The sequence below is a fragment of the Macaca thibetana genome, chromosome 8 (assembly GCF_024542745.1).
Source record: "Macaca thibetana thibetana isolate TM-01 chromosome 8, ASM2454274v1, whole genome shotgun sequence".
Lineage (NCBI taxonomy): Eukaryota > Metazoa > Chordata > Mammalia > Primates > Cercopithecidae > Macaca > Macaca thibetana.
The window spans coordinates 122,378,379-122,399,559 of record NC_065585.1 but is presented as its reverse complement, the minus strand read 5'-3'; positions in this window follow the sequence as shown (position 1 = coordinate 122,399,559).

Here is a 21,181-nt window from a genome sequence, read left to right as displayed (position 1 = left end):
TTGTCCAATAAGAAAAACAGACACATAACGAAGTTTGATTCGAGCCCCACTTTTCTGATGCAGGCCCAGCCTATGTTCTTCCTTAAGGCCCTCCTAATTGCCTCCTCTCCCTCTCAAAAAGCCTGACTGTTGGAAAAGCCCCTGAGTTCTACTGCCCCTGTGTCAGCACTAAGAGTTCTGGGAAAAGGGGTTCATTTGGAACTATCTGGAGAAGCAGTGAGTTGGGGGCAAGAGAACCACTGACCTGTACCCTTGGTTAACAAGAGAAGCCAGGGGAAGACTCAAGGAATCTGGCATTCACCAAAAGACTCTTGGGCCAAGTCCAAGAGTTTTTAATCTAGGTACATCATGATGACCTGTATATTGTTTTAAAAAATACAACTTCGCAGTCACAGATTCCCTGGGGTTGAAACCCTGGAATCTGCATTTCCATGCACCCTAGGAGATTCTGATGTGCAGCTAATCTTGGAAACCAATGAGCTATTGGCAGGGATGTAAGCCAAGGAGATGAGAAATGGGAGAACTAGGCACACTTGTATTGTCCCTCTGTATGTTCAGCACTAAGCCTGCTGGCCTCAGTTTTCTCATCTCTTAGATGGGAATAATAGATGAGGTCTAACGTAACCATAGGAACTGGGGACTGGTATGCTTTGACCTATGTAGAGCACTGCTAGGACACTGCTCTCACAGTGTTCATTTGCAGGCAGAAGGATAGCCCTTCTTGGCCGGGCATGGTGGCTCACACCTGTAATCCCAGCATTTGGGAGGCTGAGTGGGTGGATCACTTGAGGTCAGGAGTTAGAAACCAGCCTGGCCAACATGGCGAAACCCCATCTCTATTAAAAATACAAAAATTAGCCAGGCGTGGTGGCATGTGCCTATAATCCCAGCTACCCAGGAGGCTGAGGCAGGAGAATCGCTGGAACCTGGGAGGCAGAGGTTGCAGTGGGCCGAGATCATGCCACTGCACTCCAGCCTGGGCGACAGAGCAAGACTCTGTCTCAAAAACAAAAACAGAAAAGGACAGACCTTCTCTAAGACAAGTAGAGAGCGCACTCCTATTCTTAATGCCCAAGATGAGAATAGGAGAAAACGTGGTCTGGAGATACAGGACCCATCAGAATAACTCTTGGGTGGGCCTATGAGAGCAAGAACAGGGTCTGGGCCATGCAATCTCTCCCAGGAGCATGCAGCAGCGGGAGCTGCCCTGCCCAGATCTGCACCCAGGCCTGTCAAAGGCCCTCCCTCTGTCCAGAGCTCAGGGCCATGGTCATTAAACTTGAGTCTGTTCTGTTTTCCCCAGCCCACAGACAGTGTCTTTATCCTGCCTCCGAGAAGCCAAGACCTTCGCCAGGGCGCTGTCAGGAGGGTCATACAAAGCCGCTGGTAGGAGAGAACTCTGAGAAATCAAATGTAAGGTATTTTTCTCCTTCCTCCCCGAAACCACACATTCCCCAGGATGCTGGGTCCTTCCCACACTCAGAGCTAAGAGGCGGCAGCAAAAGTTAAACCTGGGTGTGGTGCAGTTATACCTATAATGGTGCAAATTACATCATCTGTAACCTTTTTTCACAACGGGCTGGTTTCAAACAGCTGTAATTTATGGATTTCTTCCGAGAGGAATTAGTCAATATATTTGTTTTCCCTTTGATATATAGCCACAGGAGCGCGTCAGGCATGAGGTTTATTAAGCCTTGCCAATTTTCTGCCGCTTCTCAGCGCTATAGATTTTGCTTGTGGAGTGGGCTGGTTCCACCCTAACATAGAAAAAAATCATTTCAAATACTGAAAAGCCTTCCAGCTCTCAGAACACAGGGCGCTCTAGGGGACCAGCTACAGCTTTGGGAATGAAAGAAAACTTGTTTCTGCAGTTGTGGTTGCTGGGGGAGTTACAGGGCCTGGTAGGAGGTGTGGAGGCTGCAGGTCACCTCTGCGTCCTAGCTGTTCTCTAGGTGGGGAGATCTGTGGGCTGAGACTGCAGACAGCCACAAGGCCTAAGGGGGAGATGAATTCTCCTGCCACTGCATCTTAAGCCATTTGAAGAGTGAAGGTCAGTCAGAGCCAAGGCTGTTCTGGGCCCCCAGAGTGGCCCTCAAGTCAGAACATGATACAGTCAACGCTGCCCCTTCTTCCACTACCCCCTTGAAATAGGACATAGCTTCCAGAGTTAACTGAGGGTACCTGTAGCTCTGCAAAGAATCCCTGGGGGAAAAGCCATCCCCAACCCCTTCACAAGGTCAGACATGTAACCCTTTGAAGTGGGAATGGTGGTCCTCAAACGCAGATTCACAGGTACTGCCTCACCTATGTGATTCAGTAGATCTGCGGTGGGGCCCAGCACTCTGCATTTCATACTAAAGCCCTCCACAAATTCACTGAAACCCATTAATCACACCACCTCAATTTCTCACTGCTTAAATGAAAGGTTTTCCTGTGTCTGAGCAGAATGACATTTCTTTAGGTGAGGCACAATGAAAGACACAGATACCAGGAAAAAAATTATAAACTATCAAGAACAGTGCAAGAGACGTGCCCCTTAATCAGACTACACTGGATATACCCACAATAATCCCCACTATGGGCCAGACACTCAGCTGACATTACCTCAGTTGACCAAGCCCATGCTCCTGGAAGGTAGGTTCTAGCAGTGGAGGGGTCAGATGACTTGGCCTGCGGCACACTGCCGGCCAGAGACAAAGCCACAATGTGGAGGCCAATCTGTCCAGTTGCCCACCCTCCCCCAGCCCTCTCTGTTCATGTCCTCACCCCAAATGAAAACCCCCACCTCTCCCTGAAGACATATTTTCAGGCCAGAAGTGCTTTCATTTCCTCTGCTCTTCTTTCCTTGGGTCTGATGGCTTTCTTCTCCGGAAGCCACCTCCTTCCTTTGCACAGTGTCACATCTAGCCATTTTGGTCTCTGGAGCCAGACCACTTGTTGCAAAGTCGAAGCCCACCACTTTCGAGCTGATTGACATTAGGCAAGTTACTGAGCCTCTCTCAGCCTCTCTTCCCTCAGCTGAAAATGATGATCATCCTCATATCCACCTACAGGAATGGCCCTCTGGTTTCTGTAAGTTAATGTATAAAATGTGCTAAATGTGAGCTTCACACACATGAACTCACACACTTTAGAAACATCAAACCAATAGGTTAGCAGGCAGTGAACATGCTGAGTGGGATAGAGCTGATGGGGAAAAAGCCCATGGCTGGGAACAGATATCAGGAAGGGGACACAACATGAAAATGAGAGAGACACGGGACACACATTGTCAGGGATGAATGCAGATCAGGGATCCAGTGAGGACTGAAAATGAGCCATCACCTCAGCCCAACAACTGCACAAATGACATCAGAGCAAGCACTCTAAATACATGCACCCAGGCACAGACACAGACTGCACACACACACACAGACATGGAGTTAGACACTCAGACACACACACATGCATATACACACACAGACATATGCAGATATATAGACACAGACATATATGCACTGACACAGATACACACATACGGAAATGCACAGAAACATACATAAATATACAAACAGGCACAGACACACAATGCACACTTATACAGACACACACAGTACTGACATAAAGAGAAACAGACATACATACATGTAGCCATGCACATAGAGACACGCATAGAAATGACACAGACACAAATACATAAGCACACATGCAGACACACAAAGACACATGCATGCCTCCACACACAACCACACACACACACACACACAGCTCCAACATAATGTTTTCAGCCCATCTGGCCTGCATGGTTTCCTCAGGCATGGCTGTCTAAATATAGGGGAAGAAATCTAAGTTCTGTTGATAAAATCAGGGTTCAGAAAGAATCAACTGACTTTATATTTGCACAGAAAACCACAGGTCTCTGAGGCTCCCAGGAGACTGTAAAACAAAATCCGTGTGTTTTAATCCTATACATATTGACTCTGCCAAGAAAACTGACTCTGCAGAGCAGCTGAATCCACCTAGGCAGCACCTGAGCTCCCAGGAGCCAGTGTAGTGTTGACTTATGCTAATGGCTCCACTGTAAAAGCCCCTCCCAGAAGGCCTGAGACCACCAGGGAGAGGGAAAGATGCAGGGTTGGGGTCTGGAGGATAGCCTTGCAACAAACTGGGCACCTGACCTCTTCAGACTTCTTTCCTCCCATCTTGTCCCCCTGACACGTGCCTGCCTAGCACCTAGGGCTCTCCTTGGCCATCACCAAAATGACAATGAAGTAGATAAGGGTTGATGAGTGCTTGACTGTCTCTTCCCTGATAGAATAAAACAAACTCCAAGGGAGCACGGAATGTGCATGTTTTGCTCACTGCTGTACTCCAAGGGTCTAGCACATTCGATCAAAATAAAAAATTAGAAGTGAATTAACAATTTGTCAGATGATGCTGGGGTCAATGAAGGCAGCTAGATGCCAAAGACAGTCATCACACTTTCCTACCCATTTGGGGGGGCTCCTGTCCTCCCCAACAGAGCTCAGGTGCCCCCATTCCAGTCCTGCCCCACCCTCCCTTTTGCCCACCCCCCACCTCGGTGCAAGGCTCACCTGAGTCTTCTCACCCTAAGTCTTGCATTATCTCAATGCAAAATGAGAAACCACAAGATAATACATGAAATTTGTGAAAGCTGAAATGAAAACCTACCAAAGGGATATCTTGGGCGAAGAGATACTATCAAAAGGGATACAGATGAAAATCACTAAGATGAGCCCTTGATAAAATTAGGAAGATTTGTTTCATAGTCTGATTCTTCACTGTGCTCTTCACCCAGACCCGTCCATCCCACAGCCTCAAACAACCACTGTCCACCTCAGGCTCCAGATTACCGGAGCCTTCACATTCCCCCTCCATCCATTTCACTGTCCCTGACAACAACAACAACAACAAAATACATATATATATGTGTGTGTGTGTGTGTGTGTGTGTGTGTGTGTGTGTGCGCGCGCTCTCAGATTAAAGGCTTAGTCAACAACTGGATTTTATAACAAAATACATGAAGACTTTTACTTCCAGCCAAGATGGCATAAAAAGGATCAAATTTACTTTCCCCCCGAAACAAACAAAAACAGACAAAACATATAAAACAATGGTTCTCCGACACAGGACACCTGGTACCACTGTACAATGATCCCTGAAAGAGAGGGAGCAAACAAGATGAGCCCTATCATCGTTCTTGTTCTGCCTTATAACCTGGGGAAAGCCTCCAGGGCAAGTGATGAGACAGAAGAAGGGAAGAGGGATCCAGAAGGAGCCCAATTGTCTCCCTGAGTTGAAAAGACATGCTGGGAGTCCTGGGGAGATCAAGGTGTGGTGGGCAGCCTTGAAAGCTTTAAGATGACTCCCAGTGATCTCGTCCAGTATTCACACCATGTGTCGCCTCCTCCCTCATTGTTTCAAGACTAGCCTGGGTGACCAATATCATGGGCGCAAGCCATGGTATATGAGGATGCCAGGTTCTAAAAAGACTGGAAGACTGTGGCTTTCATCTTGGAGGATCTCAGTCTCGAGCTGTCTTTCTTTCTGATCACTCACTTTGGCAGAAGTTAGATGCCATGACATGTGAGAAGTCCTATGGAAGGCCCACATGGTGAAGAACTGAGGCCTTCACCACAGGAAGTCCTGACAACAACCACAGAAATGGGCTTGTAAGCAGATTTTCCAGCACCTACAGAGGAACACAGCCTTGGCCAACAACTTGACTACAACCTCATGACAGCCCTTAGAACTACCCACCTAAGCGGCTCCCAGTTGAAACTAATGTATAAAATCCACAGAAGATGCATGAGATAATATCTGTTGTTTTAGTGACATCATTAGAATCTATATAAATGCAACATGGGCATCAAAAATAGGATATGTGGGTAAATATAAAATATTTTCATCTTTATTCTATAGATATTTAAGGTAACTGATTGCTTAAAGAAAACAGTAACATTATGAGTTTTAAATATAAATGCAAATATAGGTCAGTAATTTGTACAAAGGCAAAGAGAGGAAAAATTATAATGTACTGCTATACAGTCCATATACTATATGTGAATTGGAGCAATATTACTTGAAATTAGATTATAAAATGTAAAAAAAAAAAAAAAAGAAAGAAAAAACTACAACAGTAATTTAACCATTAGAAAAGGGAGAGTATAACTAAGTTGCCAACACAACTAAGCTGCCAATAAAGTAGATAAAATGGAATAAACATTAATCTAAAAGAAGGCAGAAAAAGGAATAAAAGATGGGAAAAATAGAAAATAAATTTCAAGACAGATTTAAGTGCAACCATATCAATAATTATATTAAATGTAAATGATAAAATATATCCCAATTAAGAGGTGGATTCCCAAATTAACAAGCAAGACCAACTATATCCTTCTACCTACAAAAAAATTCATTTTAAATATAAAAGCACCAATAGTTTAAATCTGAAAGCTTAAGGGGGAAATCCAACACGTTAGTATTTATCAAAAGAAAGCTGAAGTGGAATGGCTTTATCAATACCAGACAAAGTAGATTTCAAAGCAAATAATAATACCAGGCAAACAGGGTGTCAGTTTACATTGATAAGAGTCAACTCATGAAGAGACTCTTATTATAATGTTTGTGCAACTAAAAACAGAGCTTCAAAATACATGAAGCAAAAACTGATGGAACTGCAGGAAGAAATTGATATATCCACAATAACAGAGACTTCAATGCAATGAGCTGAGTAGAAGTGGAGGCACATGTTGGGCCCATCATATCCCAGCCATGAGATCAGGATTTCTGGGGTGAATGGAGAAAAGAGCTAAAATCAACAAGAGTTTTCTGGTCTAAAGGGCAGAGGGTAGCCCAGGTTTGATTGTTGAAGGAGAATAAGCCAGAGAGCACAAGCCATCTTTAACCTACTCTCAAAGCCACGATGGCTTTGACTTCAAGAAGTCTTTCAGAGAGGGCATTGCCCACAGGATGCTATCATTCCAAGGACAAGCTCTGCTTCCCCATTGTCAGGACCTCCTACCCTATCCCCTACAGATTCAGTTCTTGAGCCAGGAGTGGAAAGTTATTACTCAAAGATTTCCTGAGGTATAATTTCCATATCATAAATAGCCCATATTTAAAGTCTAACACTGGCTGGGCACAGTGGCTCACACCTGTAATCCTAGCACTTTGGGAGGCCGAGGTGGGTGGATCACTTGAGGCCAGGAGTAATAGACTAGCCTGGCCAACAGGGTGAAACCCCATCTCTACTAAAAATACAAAAATTAGGCCAGCATGGTGGCACATGCCTATAATCCCAGAAGGCTGAGGCAGGAGAATTGCTTGAACCTGGGAGGCAGAGGTTGCAGTAAGCTGAGCCATGCCACTGCACTCTGGCCTGGGCAACAGAGCAAGACTCCATCTCATAAATAAATAGTCTAAAATTTATGCCTGTCAAACTATCACCACCACCACACTGAAAATAATGAATATATTCATCACTTTCAAAAGACTACTCATCTCCCTTCATAATCACTTCCTCCCACCTATCCTGACCCCAGTCCCAACTACAGGCAATCAGTAATCTGTTTTCAGTACTACAAATTAGTTGCATTTTCTAGAATTTTATGTAAATAGAATCTTATAGTATATTCTCTTTTCCATCAGCTTCTTTAACTCAGCATAATTTTTGAGAGGCATCCTATTGTTTTGTGTCTTGATATTTCCTTTTATTGCTTGGTAATATTACATTGTATGTTTATAACAATTTATCAGTTCACCTGTTGATGAATATTTGGGTCTTTTCCAAGTTGGGGCTGTAACAAAGTTGCTATGCATCTGCCTGCAAGTCTGTGAAATGACATAAGCTTTTATTTCTCTTGGGTATAAACTAAGGAGTGGAATGACTGAACCAAATAGTAGATGTCTCATTAGCTATTTAACCCATTTCGTAAAGTGGTTATCAATTACACTTCCACTAGCAGTGTATAAGGGTTCTGGTTAACCCACTTCTTCCCCAACCCTTGGTATAATCAGTCTTTCTAATTTAAGCCAGTCTAGTAGAAGTGTAGTGACATCTCACATGTTTTGAATTGGCGTTTTATTAATTAATGATGTTGAACATATTTCCATGTGCTTGCTTTCCCTCCATATATCTTCTTTTGTGAAGTATTTTAAATCCTTTTGTTAATTATATTCATTGACTTCTTTGAGTTATCATTGAGTAGTAAAGCATAAGGAGAAAAAGAATAGAGCTATTTTTGATAGCCAGAGAAGTGACATTTAAACAGAAAAACTAAAAGAACTAAAGGAGCAAGCTATAAGCATGTCTGGAAGAAGAGCTTTGCCAACAGGGTGAGATGCAAAGGCCCTGAGGCAGCTGAGAGCATGGTGTGCTTGAGGATTAGCAAAAAGGCCAGTAAGACTGGAACAGAGTAAACAAAGGGAGAGGGGGAGAAGATAAGGAAGAATTTGTATAAAAATTCGATTTCACAGTGCATTAAATGGGACACCAGATCTTAAAAGACCTAACACATAGTAGAAATTGTTTTAAAAATCAAGTTAATCCAATTATTTACTCACTAGACTATACCCACTCTACACCCTTTTTGAGCTTAAACCCTGAATTCTAGCTTAGAAGCAACTCTTCACCATGCTAGAGATTTCGTTCCCTGATTTTGTGCCTCCCTGGGTGCCTGCAGATGCCTCCTCTTACTGGCCAGGCCCAGCCTTAGAGGGGCAGGAACTTGGAATGTGCAGGAGAGGATCATTTAATCAAGAATTAAACTTCTTACTGTACTTCATTTACCATTATGATGGGACATAAAAGTTTAAGGGCTTTTGCCAAAAAAAATCTATGATCCAGCTCTATACAAGTTCTAATAAATCTGCAAAGAGGGAATTTATCATCTCTCAATAAATGTGTCTTTTCTGCAGTGTCTTCTGAAAACTTGAAAATCAGAGATATAAATCTCAGCTTTGGGTTTCATTTTTCTCTCCTTAGGGAAATGGAGTTCCAGACTTGCACATGGTTTGTTACTGGTATCCCCTCTCGTTCCCAGTCGCTCTCCTCATTCATCTCCCATCCCCTCCTCCTCTTTCCCATAGCTTATCTCCCCATCTTGGGGACCCCCAGAGTGTTCTAGAGGGACACAGAAAGCCTCTCTTGCCCCTAGTTTCCTCATCTTGGAAATGAAGAGGTTGGGCCACGTGACCTGAAAGACCCCTTCTTGTTCCAGTCCCTGACGGGACCCAGCCTGTAGCCAGTACTGCCGTCTTTGGAGGCTTGTTGGATGGGGGTCTAAAGAGGTAAAGGTAGGATGAAGACATGAGGAAGGGGCTTTTCTGTGACCACTCAAGGCCAAACATGCCCTCAGGTGGTCAGTGGAGAAAGCAAATACACAGACCTCGGTGTGTGCTGCTGCAAGGATGAACCTGGGAACATCATGGCAAGTGAAAGGAGATAGCCACAAAGGCCACGCATTGCAGGATTCCATTCATATGAAATTTCCTGACTTGCCAAATTCAAAGAGGCAGAAAGTAGATTAGTGGTTGGCAGTGGATGGCACAGAAGATCTTGGGACTCGTGGCTGAGGATGACAGGGTTGCTTTTGAGGGTGATAGAAATGTTTTGGTATTAGATAGTGATGCTGGCTGCAAAACATAGTGAGCATGCTAAAAACCACTTTAAAATAAATTTTATGTTATATGAATTATATTTCAATTAAAAATACATACAGCTCCTAAAAAAACTACAGACCTTGGCAAGCTGAGGACAAGTGAACAGAGGACCTGCCTCAGTGGGGACCAAAGAGCTCTATCAGCTTAGGCAAGAGGCGAGAGGGTCTAATCTTCCCGGCTGCACAGGAGAGGGCAGCCAGACAGGCTTCCCTAACCCAGGAGACCCCTCTTGTCCAAGCAAAGCTGCTTCCTGAGTTGGAGAACCTCATCAAGGTTGGCAGGCCCACAGCCCAGGAGGCTAGAGACCAAATCCTAGATGCAGCTCATCTCAAGGTACAATCCCAGGACCATCTGCGTCAGAACTAACTGGGGACCTTGTTAAAAGAGCAGATTCCCAGCCCCCTCCCACACCTACTGAATTGGATTTTTATTTTTAACAAGCTCTCTGGGTAATTCTTTCATACACTAAAGTTTGAAAAACATTTTGAGCTAGAGTGCCTTTCAAACTTTAAAGTGCATACAAATCACCTGGAGATCTTATTAACATGCAGATGATGCTGATTCAGGCAGCCTAGGGTTGGGCCTAAGATTCTGCATTCCTAATAAGCTCCTACACAATGCTTCATGTTGCTGTTGCAAGAATTCTGCTTTTAGTGGCAAGGATTAGAATGGTTCTTAAATATGCTGGAGTCTCACAGAGATTCTGAATTGGTCTGTAGGGTGGCCTAGACATGAGTGTTTTGTAAATATTCCCAATTCTCCCTAGGTGCTTCTAACAGGTAGCATGGTATTAGACGGGGATCAATATTCCCATCTAATGATGTAGAGGGGGACAGAAGTTCTAAGCAGGAGCCCAGGTAGATTAAGGAGTGTAAAATCAGGGGAGCCCATGTCTCTGGGGATCAACACTGCAGAGAGGGTAGAAACTGCTTTGACTCATGGACTGTACTAGCAGGAGGTATCTGTGGCTCAGCCCTGACATCTCAGAGAGTGAGTATGGTGGTAGAATTGCTGCCTCCAAGCCTCAGCAGATAGTAAGAGCAGGGAGCTCTGCCAGGTTCTTTGCCTCAGTCCTACTTGGCTCAAAGCAGAGCCCATCAGTACATTCAACTTAGGAAAGCTACATGGGCTGAGGCAGGGGCCCAGTGCCTCCTTGTCTTACCCAGGCATCCCAATTATTGGAACCACCCTGAATCCAGAAAGGTCTTTGATGGGGAACATCAGCAAGGCATCATTTGCTTGGTTCTTTCAACTCAGCCACTCTGCACTGTCCCTAGCAGCAATGGCAATGGGTTTTGATTGGAGATGGTTGAGAAATGGGGACCTCCACCCCTATCCAGGCTTGCATGGAGGAATTCTCAGCACTGGGGGAAAGAGATGCACACCAAGGAGGAAGAAAGATGCAGAGAACAGGTAACTGCAAGGACTGTTTGTCAGAAAGTCAGAGACAGATGTCAAAAGCAACACACAGGCAGGTTTGGCAAGATTGTGCCACAGCCGTGCGGAGCAGAAACACAGGCTGTATTTCAGTGGGAAATGAAAATGTGTCTGTAATTAATGATCCTCTAGGAACACACAGCCCTTATTAATGTTGCAATTTGGATAAACATAATTCACTAGATGTCAGGCTTGACACCAGGATGGGTTTTCAGCTAGAGGAGGGTTCAGGGAGAGTAGGAGGTGAAGAGGAGGAAGCATGATGATGGGATCCCAAAGGTCCCAAGGACAAGGCACTGGGAGGGGCAGAGGTTGAGCTAGAGAAGTCACACTGATGGGCTGGGACACTGTGGAGGAAGCAAGTGTATTCTTGCCAGCCCTAAGCACCCACACCTGGCATGAGGTTGCATGCATAGGCTATGAAGCCAGATTGCCTGAGTTCAGTTTCCTGCTCCTCCCTTTTGCTGCATGACCTTGGTCAAGTTGCTGGATGTCTCTGTTCCTCCGTTTGCTCACTTGAAAACAGACCATGACAATTGTACCTACTCATAGGATTCAGTTCTTTAGCACAATGCCTAGCACATAGTAGATGCTAAATAGAAGTTTTGTATTATCATTGTCAAGTTTCATCTGTGTATCAACAATAATGATGCTGGGAACATGGGGTGCAATGAGGATTTCTGCAGGAACCCTTTGTGAAGCTGTCTGCCCAACCAGCTGCTTTTGTCTAGTGACACAAGAGCACAGCAGAAATGATGTGTTCCCTTTGGCATACAAAGGGATCCAATGACAATAAGTAATAAATTAGGGGAACAGAGTTACTTCCATGCCTATTCCAGTAGCCAGCAAGCAGTGGAAGGCTGAACCGGTGAAACTGAAAGAACACTGGACAGGGATCCAAGAACCCTGAGTTCTTGTCCTACCCCTATTTTGCGAGCTGTGTGACCTTGGCCTCATGACTGTTTAGACAAACATTGTCTCATCTAAAAGATAACTCATCAAATAGTTTCTAAGGGTTGGTCCCACTAGCCTAACCTGTTTTTTAATGCTCTTTTAAGTCTATGGTTAAAAAGGGAAAACACAGGTTGGGTAAATTTGGAGGACTAGACCAAGGAACTAGGCTGCACATCAATGATTCCTACATCCTCCCACCTGAAACGGAGCAGCCAGACTCCTTGATGTGGGGCAGACACACTTGCCTTGATGTCCAGACATGGCAACCACACCACCTGGGTAGACTATGCTCCACCCTACTCCTAACCTACCCTTCTCAGAAAGCCCTAGAGAATAAGTCACATTTCCAAATCCTACCTTCCCCAGGCTCCATCCAGGAGCCCAGGTGGTCTGAAACTTTTCCTCATTAATTTCAACTTCTTTCTTCTGTTTCTTCACGTGCCCTTACTGGCTCCTTTACTTCAGCCCATTGGCATACTCAAGTCTGCCTTATCCTAAGACAAACAGGAAAACACTGCTTGGTTTTGCTTCCTTACCCTTGACTTCCACCTGATCTCTTTCTCTCTCTGTTTCTGGCAGACAAGCATCTGGAGAAATAGTTGGCACTAGCTGTCCCCATTCCTCATTTTCTAATCACTTCTAGGGCTATCACGGAGACTTCAATCACTACCACTCCATGGAACCCATTCCAACCACATCTGTCATCAACATCCCTATTGCCAACTCTGAGAAGCCCTTTCCATTACTCATCTCAACACGCTGCTGACCACTTGCATCTTTTTTAGAACTCACCTCCTTTGGTTTGCACAGTGCAGGTCTCTCCTGGCTTTTCTCCGGGTGTTTCTCTCTGACGAGCATGCTGGATCCTCCTCTCACACTCCACACCTTTGGTGTCTGTACTATCTAGGATGCTGCACTCGTCCACTCTCTCTTGTTTACACCCTTTTCTTATAACACTTCATTCATTCCCATAATTTTAATGGGAACCCAGATGCTTATGGTTTCCATATCCTTATTTCCCTCCAAAACCACTCTCCTAAGATATAAAGCTCGCAAAGGATAAAAGTTATAAACCCACATACTCCATGTATTTGTATGAATTTCCCATAGACATCTCAAATTCAATATATCTATTAAAAAAAAAACTGTGTACTCATTATCATCCCCTATTCCCACATTTAACTTTCCCTTCCCCCTCCACTCCCTGTGTTTACAGGTTACCCCAGCATCCACACTATCTCCCAAGCCCAAGAGCTGTGGATAACTCACAATGGCTCCATCAACCTTATCCTCAACAGTCTCCAAACCCTACCTACTTTACCTCCTAAATATCTCATTTGTCAGCCCTCTTCCCAATCCATGTCCACTGTCACTGTCTTGGTTCAAGCCAATCTCTCACCTGGATATGCCAATAGTCTCCCAACTGGCCACATACTGTCGCCCATTCCTCCAATCCATCCGCCTCACTGCCACAAAAGTGATTGACTTTTGTATATTTAATCATGTCTGTTACCATGCTGAAAAGTCCATCACTGACTTTCCTTGCCTGTAAGATAAATGCCGATGCCCTGTCTTGGCATGTCAGACTTTTTTAATCTGGGCCATCCCCCTCCCCATTATATTTCCTGAATGACTATATTCCCCAAACACACTAGGCAATTTTATATTTACAGGACCTCTTTTAGAATTATCTTATTCCTAATTTGCCAGGAGACTGGGTGTACGGCTAGTTACTAACAATCTTCCTTTCACTCTTATCTGGATTTGACCACTGGCTTTTCTGATTTGTGTCACCTGTTAGCCACTGTCTCAACCAACCAGATTCTCCCTCGAGCCTCCTCTCCTGCCATGATCTGTTTCTGACAACATCCGACTGAGACATTCACTCTAAGACAACTTAAGAGATTGATTTAGGGGAAATTATCAAGTTGTATGCAGAGGCTTTGTTCCTAATTTTTTTCTATTTTAAAATTAGATTCATCATGATGCGTATTTATCTTAGAGGAAAGCTTACTGATTCATATATAATATGTATAACTTACTTTTATAGATAAAAGCAAAAATAAAACCACAAGGCTGTATTATCATTTTTTAGTTGTCCCTACTTTAGAAAAGACAAGCCACAGAGGCTGAGCTACATAATCCTGGGAATATCTCCCAGAATTGCATACACATCAGGGATCCTGAATTCAGGCACTTAGAAGAGCCGTATTATTGGTAGTCAGGAACTGGAGGGGCTTTAGACATAGGAAAATCATGCCTGTAAAGGAGGTAGCTTATGCTCAACTCCAGACAAGTGTTTCCATGCAGGAATACAGGTTCTGTGTTGTCAATTTCTCCAAAAACGTAAAAGTCAGTTTGGTTTGTTTTTTTGGTTTCTTAAGGTAGGTATTTAGATGACTGAATTGAGACCTTTCATTTTTTTCTAATATGGGCAATTAAGCCAATAAATTTTCCTCTAAGCTCTGCTTTAGTTGCATCTGGTAAATTTTGATATGTTACATTTTCTTTTCCATCAGTTCAAGTATTTTCTAATTTTCCTTGTGCATTCTTTAGCCCATAAGTTATTTAGAAGTCATTTTAATTTCAAAACATTTGCTGATGTATTGAATTTTTAAAATTCTGTTATAAACAAGGAGCATATTTTGAATAATTTCAATCTTTTAAAGTTTACTGAAATGTGTACTAAAAGCCAGCATATAGCCCTTTTTTGGAAATTTTTATTATTATTTTTTGATATAGAGTTTTGCCCTGTTGCCTAGGCTGGAGTGCGGTGGCATGATCTCGGCTCACGACAACCTCCACCTCCAGCGTTTAAGTGATTTTCCCGCCTCAGCCTCCTGAGTAGCTGGGATTACAGGCCTCTGCTGCCACACCAGGTTAATTTTTTTATTTTTAGTACAAACAAGGTTTCATCATGTTGGCCAGGCTGGTCTTGAACTTCTGACCTTCAGTGATCCACCTGCCTCGGCCTCCCAAAGTGCTGGGATTGCAGGTGTAAGCCACCGTGCCCAGCCTAGAAAATGTTTTAAGTGCTCTTGAAAAGAATACATAATCTCTTTTGGGTTAGTATGTTCTATAAATATCAGTTAAGTAACATTGATAAGTAAGGCTATTCAAGTCTTCTATTTTGTGGCTGACTTTTCATCTGTTTTTTCGAATATTGTAAATGTGGTTTTGAACTCTCCATCTCTAATTGTTGAATTGTCTACTCATTTCAATTCTGTTTTAGATTAATATACTTGGGGCCTTTTTTGTTAGGTGCATGTCTATTTTAACTGTTATATCTTCCTGATACATTGGACCTTTTATTATGAAATGTCATTTTCTCTAATATTTAAAATCTATTTTGTCCAATAATGATAGAGCCATTCCAGCTTTCATATGGTTGCTATTTGCATACTATATCTTTTTTTCAAACTTTCAAATTAGTTGTTTTTGAATCTGAAATTTATCTTTCATGGGTAGCATATACCTGTACTTTGCTTTTTTAAATCCAATATGACAATCTTTGCCTTTTGATTGGATCATACAATTCATTCAAATTTAATGTAATTATGTTTGGATTTACATCTGCCATCTTGATGTTTGTTTTTTAAATTTTCACATCTTTTTCCCCTTCTATTCCCCCTTCTAATGCTTCTTTTAAGCACTTTTTTGAGTTCTTTTCCTTTTAATCTCTTTGTTTCAATTCCTCTCTTGAGGAATTAATGTTTCTCATTGTTACATTGTAGATTTACCAAGGTATTCTTCAGTTATTTTCTTGCTCTGTGGATTATAATATGCATCTTAATTACAACATACTTCAGGTTAATTCTGATTTAGAATAAAACACAACTTTGCTCCAGGATAGCTCCATTTTCCCCTCCTCCCCTGTGCTGTCATTTTCATGTATGTTACATCCACGTTATAATTCCAAAACATAGTATGATGGTAAGTGTTGTTTTATTAAATGTCCTTTTAAATAAACAAAGTAAAAAAAATCTCTACACCATCTTTTATATTTAGCCACATATTTATTTCTGGTGCTCTTCATTTCATCCTGTGGATTTTAGTTATCTGTCATTTTCTTAATAGTCTGAAGGGCTTCTTCAGTGTTTCCTGTCTGCTACTCTCAGTCTCTTTTTCCCAGGAATGTTTTAACTTCAGTTTTGAAGTATGCTTCTAGTGGATATAAAACTGTTTCTTAACAATACTTGTCCCAATGTTTAGAATGTCATTCCACTGGCTCCCGGCCTCTATTGTTTCTTTTGAGAAGTCAGCAGTTCAAAATATTGTTGTTCCTCTGTATATGAGTCATTTTTCTCCTGTAGCTTTCAAGATTTTCTCCTTGTCTTTGGCTTTCAGCTTTTTAAATATGATGTGCTTTAGTGTTTAATCTCTTTGTACTTATCCTACTTGGGGCTCACTGAATTTCTTCATTTCATATTAAATGTCTTATACAAAATTTGGGAAGTATGGGGGCCATGTTTCTTTGAAATGTTTTATATCTTGGTATGCTTGAAGCTGTCTCTTGGGTCTCTAAGGCTCTGCTCATTTTTCTATTTATTTTTAAATCTTTATAATGGATGGTTTCTATTGACCTGTCTTCAAGACCACTGATACTTTCTTCTACCATCTCAAATCTGCTATTAAGCCCACGTAACAAACTTTTCATTTCAATTATATTTTTCAACTCCAGAATTTCCATTTGTTCTTTTTAAAAAGTTTTATCTTAATTGAGATTCCTTATTTGGTGAATTATTGTCATCACTTCTTTAATTTTTAAAACATTTATAAAAGTTGTTGTGAAGTCTTTTTCTGTTAAATACCCTATCTGAGCCCACTTAGACTTAGTTTCTGTCAAATGTGTTGTTTTGTTTGCCTGAACATAAGTCACACTTTCTGTTGAGTATTGCATATATTTACTCATTATTTTTGAGCAACTTGCTCAAGCTCTGATGCTCCACACTGAGCCACTGCAGCTTCCCTACCCTGGCACATATCCTTACCAGACTTTGTTCTGCCTATGTTTTGAAGACTGAGTTGTTGGAGAGGGGAAGGTGTGAAAGGGGATAGGAAAGGGGAAGAAGAAGAGCCCTTTACTTCGAGTCTCCATTTCCCATTTGTAAAACAGGAAAGTAACAACTATGTCACAGGACAATGCAAAGATCAAACAAGATTTTATATATAAGAGATGTACACACATACAAAATTATATATATATATTTTATATGCATATACACACATAGGTAAGCATTTTGTAAATTCAAAAACATTATACAAACATGATGAAATAATATTTATAATAGTAATTTTTTTTTCTTTGAAACAGAGTCTTGCTCTGTCACCCAGGTTGGAGTACAGTGGCACGATCTCAGCTCACTGTAACCTCCGCCTCCTGGGTTCAAGTGATTCTCATGCCTCAGCCTCCCAAGTAGCTGAGATTGCAGGCATGCACTACTACACCCAATTTTTGTATTTTTAGTAGACACGGTGTTTCACCATATTGGCCAGGCTGGTCTCTGACTCCTGATCTCATGATCCACCCACGTAGGCCTCCCAAAGTGCTGAGATTACAGGCGTGAGCTACCATGCCCAGTCTGTTATTTTCTTTATTCAGCAGTCAGATAATTAACCAACCACAAGTATGATGGCTGGGAAAAGAGTAATAGGGAAAAAAAAAAGAGAGAGAGAGAGAGAGAAACAAGTACCTAGGAAATCTATGTACTTAAAGAGAAAAATCACAGGAAGAGACAGAAAAAGAAAAAAGAAAAAAATAGGAAGAAAAGGAAAGCAAATTAGGAAAAGAGAGGGGGAGAAGAAAGAAAGGGGAAAAGAACAGCCTTTAAGCTTCTTCCCTTTTATCTCTCCAGAAACAGAGCACAAAAGTCATTATTAGTCTTGTTAACCTTGTAGTAAAAGTTTTAAAGATCCCATGGAGCCCTGTAATCAACTTATTCTAGTTCTATAAATAAGACTCCCCTGAGAAGCCAGAGTTAGTACGTGGCTGAAAGAGGAAAAACCATGGTCTGCCTGCAAAGTAATGGGAAAGGTGGGGTTGTATCCAGAAAACTGGCTGGCTCAGTACCTGCCATTCCCCCTCCCAGTCCGCTCTTCCCCTTACAGAAACGCTGCTCTTCTGGCTTACTTTACTTTACCCTTGCAGCCTCCTATGGGTCTCCAGCAGTCTGACCAGGAATTCAAAGCAATCTAAGAGAAAACCTTTTAACCTGTTGGGATGTTGGCAGGAGATGGGGTGACAAGGAGCAGTATGTCATGTGGTTTAAGGTAGCTGCTTTTAGCTTTCAATCTTGTCTCAGTAATGGCTCCTGGCAACTGTTAACTCTTTTTAATGGTGGGAGAGCATATTCACACTCATTATCTCTGTGATTGATCATGGATATTCCCAGAGAGTCCCAGGTTTTCTCCAATAATTTCATTTTGAATATTTCTCCAATCATTTCTCAAAAGATTCATTTTGAATGTTTTATCTTCATAATCTAAAACAAATAAAAAGCATATTTCATATAACCAGATAACTACCTACAAAGTAGTCTGGCACATCATTTTCATGCCCAAGCTTAAATTTGTCTTAATACAGTAATCACAAATAAGAATTACCATTGCTAATTATGTTGAACTAGTGAGAAAAGAATAAATTATGCTTAGTTACCAAACAGAGGCTAAATACTGTCATTGAAAACAACTGACACTAAGGCAGCCAGTATGATTGCAAGTAATAATTCATTCTCATTTTCAAAAACCCATTACATGTTGTTAATTTTGTTTGTTTGAACTTTATTGGTTTTGTGGGTTTGTTTGTATTTAATTTATAAAGTTGATTTGTTTTTATAGAATATCACAATATAAGCATAAGGAGTTTATGCCTAGTTTCATGTTTGTAAATATATAAGATATAATTAAAAATAAGTCAACAATTAGAGAGGAGGGAGTGCAAAGGTGTTCTTTTTCTAAAAGGATTTCATATATTGCTAATTTTAGGTGGGGTGGGGAGGGACAGGTATTATTTCCTTACTCATTACCACAGCCCAACAAGGAAATAAGTGGGAAAGTATGATTATCTAAGTTGACTAGAACCAATGTTCAGACAAGGTGAGTGACAAGTTCAACATGAGCAGCCTTATTAACCAGGTATTGGACCCTCCCACAGGACAACCCACCCACCTGTATCAGGCAGGCTTCTCTCTTGGCAGGAGTCATGACATCACAGAATCTAAGCATAAGAGACTAAAGGACCATCTTGTCCTCTTCCTACCCAATGTAAGCATCTCCCCTATTTTTGCCAGGTGGTCTGCAAGCCTTTACTTAGAAAGAAACAGAGACAGGGACCTATAACTGTCCCCTTATGAAGTCTTTTCAACTTAGCGATGTGGTGTACCAAAAAGGGCACAGAAAATTATAATCACAGGCATAGAGTTTGAGTCACAATTCTGCCATGAGCAATGGATATGTTTAGATAACATTCACTGAGAGCACTGTTCTGATTTCCTCCTCCCAACAACCCTATTGCAATCAATCAGGTTAATTAACTCGGTACCAATATCATCCACATTTTACAGACAGGGAAACCAAGGCACAGAAAAGTAAAAGTGATTTTCTCAAGTGCTCGTAGTTAGCTATGTGATAGAGCTAAAATGAAAACCCAAGCAGTTCTGATGTAGGAGTCGATGATGATGCAGCTGTAAACACATGCCCTGAAATCTCCTGCAGTGGGGAACATAATGGACAGGAGACCCAGCGATCCATCACCCAGACAGTGACTGGGAGAGGCAGTGACCTCCAGCTAGGTCCATTCCTGGGAATCACACGTCTCCTCTGATGGGCAACTTTAGCTCAAGGACCCACACCGCTCGTCTTAGGCAAAACTTTTTAAAAAGTGTGCTGCAGTCTGAGACATTTACTATCCACCTCTTCCCTCCCTCTCGACTTTACAGAGGAAAATCTTGTTGCATGCTCAATAACAGCCCCCCAAAATTTCCACATCCTAATTCCCAGAACCTGTGACTATGTGCCTCATATGGTAAAAGGAACTGTGCAGATGTGATTAAGTTAAGGATCTTCTGATGGGAATTATCCTGGATTATTCTGACGGGCCTCATTTAATCACCTTTAGAAGAGGTGGCAGGAGTGTTAGAGAAGATGTGACAATGACAGCAGGGGTCAGAGTGATGTGACCGTTGGTTTTGAAGATGGAAGTGGCCACAAGCTAAGAAATGCATATGGCTTCTAGAAACTGGAAAAGGTGAGGGATTCTCTCCTAGAGCTACCAGAAAAAACATTGCCCTATAAATATCTTGACTTTAGCCAGTGAGACTTCTCACCTGCAGAACTGTAACATCGTCAATTCGTGTGGTTTTACATCACTAAGTTTGTGATACTTAGAGCAGCAATAGGAAACTCATAGGGACCTACAGCATAGTGTGATTGCTCTTCCTGCTTCATTTTCCTCCCCTTTTCCCCCTCACAGGTGTTTCTCCTCAATCATATATTGTATGTCTAATGTCTTGACATCTGCTTTTAAGAGGATCCAAACACAAGTGGTACAGAGAGCGAGCTTTTAGCAAACAGGCAGTGAGTGTGGGACTTTGGACTGGCCCACTCACCACACTCCTGATCCCAAGTGGGAAGTGGTACAAGGAGAGGCCATAGCAAAAAAAAAAAAAGATGGCCCAACTGCTCAAAACTCCACTGAGGCTGAGCTAGGAAAACACCTCAGTAGATGAGAACACTATTGCAGGTGAAAAAATGTTCTGGTAGACAGAAGCACCATTGCACATGCTATGATTCATGCATTTCAAAATATGTGGAAACAGTGTCTACAAAGAAGCTAGAATTGGTTGGTTACTGCTAAATTGTACTGATGTCCCGCAAAGGAATGATGAAAAACAAGCAGTTAATGGCTAGGGGTGCATGTGCTCTTATACTCTGCTATGGAAGAGCAGACACAGCTGAGCAACATTTGAGGGCTCAGACAGGCAAGGTATGTTATGCTAAGATCAGAACCCTAGTGAGGAAAACCTGTGGCACTGAGAAATGAAGATGTTAGTCCTCCAGGCCACCTTAAATCCTCAGAGTTGCAGAACCTAGGGAAGGTTCTCACTCTTCCCTAACAAGAGATAGCACTTTC